The sequence below is a fragment of the Molossus molossus genome, unplaced genomic scaffold (assembly GCF_014108415.1).
Source record: "Molossus molossus isolate mMolMol1 unplaced genomic scaffold, mMolMol1.p scaffold_m16_p_10, whole genome shotgun sequence".
Classification (NCBI taxonomy): Eukaryota; Metazoa; Chordata; class Mammalia; order Chiroptera; family Molossidae; genus Molossus; species Molossus molossus.
Window position 1 is genome coordinate 65,359,995 of NW_023425345.1, and position 1,520 is coordinate 65,361,514.

General features: G+C 42.0%; 1 pseudogene; it reads right to left on the reverse strand.

Moving 5' to 3' along the window:
* Positions 1 to 612: 612 nt before the first annotated feature.
* On the reverse strand, positions 613 to 1,167 carry LOC118624723 (annotated as a pseudogene).
* Between the last annotated feature and the right edge of the window lie 353 nt (positions 1,168 to 1,520).

The window sequence follows — 1,520 nt, forward strand, 5'->3', positions numbered from 1 at the left end:
AAATATGCCATTAGTTTATACATGTACTGTTAGGAAAGTAAAAACAAATTAAACTATGATTTGCTTTCCATTTAAGTCACATTTAGATTTTATTTTTATTGTTTGTTTGTTTATTTATTTATTTATTTATTTATCTATTTATCCTCACTCAAGGACATTTTTACATTCATCTTCAGATAGAGCGAAAGGGAGAGAGGAAGAGAAACATCGATGTGAGAGAAACATATCGACTGGTTGGCACCCACACGAGCCCAACAGGGCCCGGGACAAACTGCAACCAAGGGAACCGAACCAGGACTCTCTGGTCTGTGGGCCGATGCTCTAACTGCTGAGCAAACCGGCCAGGGCACACATTTAGATTTTAAAATGTGAAATAATGTGCACTTGGGAATCAAGGAAATTCAAAATACTCTGGCTCTTGTTTTGCAGAGGACCAAACAAAAGCCAGAGAGGTTAAGGTAACTTTCCCAAGGTCATATTCAAGCAAGAAAAGAAAGTGGAGGCGCTAGGGTATAAACCTGAAAATCAGGGGCCTGGACCAGGGCCCCTGTGTTTTTTTGTTGTTGTTGTTTTTCAGCTTTTACTTTTATTAGTATTTATTTTATGCTGAATTTACTCCCTGGCCATAAGTTTCTGTTTCTTCAGTTTTTTCTGGGATGCATTTTTCTTCGTGCAGCCTCCTCTTCTGCTTTGGGCACAATCTGCTCTTTGTCAGTAGGATCATCTCCCTGTGGCAGGGAGAGCTCCCCGTGGGTTAATCCGCCCACGAGCTCTGTAAATTCTGTGCAGCGTCTTGGGCGCTCTGCTCACCTGCATGAGCTCAGTGACAAGAGAATCCACATCTAAACCTCTCAGTTTGGCATTATTCTCTGCATCTTTAAGCACGTGCAGCAAAAATTCAGCTCTCTTTTTGGGCCACTGACCCTGTGCCCAGTCCCACTTTTTATTTGGCCTGGGCACACCTACCCACTCCACCACTGTAATGACAAAATGGCACACACTGCTCTGTAAAGTGGCATTCATCAGGTACTTGGTGGCTTTTTGGATATGCATACACTTGATGACCTGGGCAGTTTCACAAGATGTCTTAAAGTGAACACGAAGATTTGAACCTCTTGATTTGCACAATTTAGCGGGGTTTTCTGGGTCAAGTGAAGAGCAGACCATTTAGGTCACCTCTGGCTGCTTTCAGGAAGAGTCCACTGTTTTTATGATCTTGAACAAACTGTGGTCCTCTGTACCTTAGTCTTCCCGACTTTTGAAACAGAATTCTTGGTTTTGAACTAGAATAATAGCTAAGGTCCCTTTCGGCTCTCACATCTCAAATTCTTTATGTTCAAAAACAGGCAGAAACAAAGATCTCTTATCCTTTGAGATGACATGGAGGGACCTGGAAAGTATTATTCTAAGTGAAACAAGCCAAACAGAGGAATACAAGTATCATATGATGTCACTTATTTGTGGAATGTAATGAACATAACAGTCTGAGGAATGGGGTAGTCCCAGAGACTTGGAAGTGG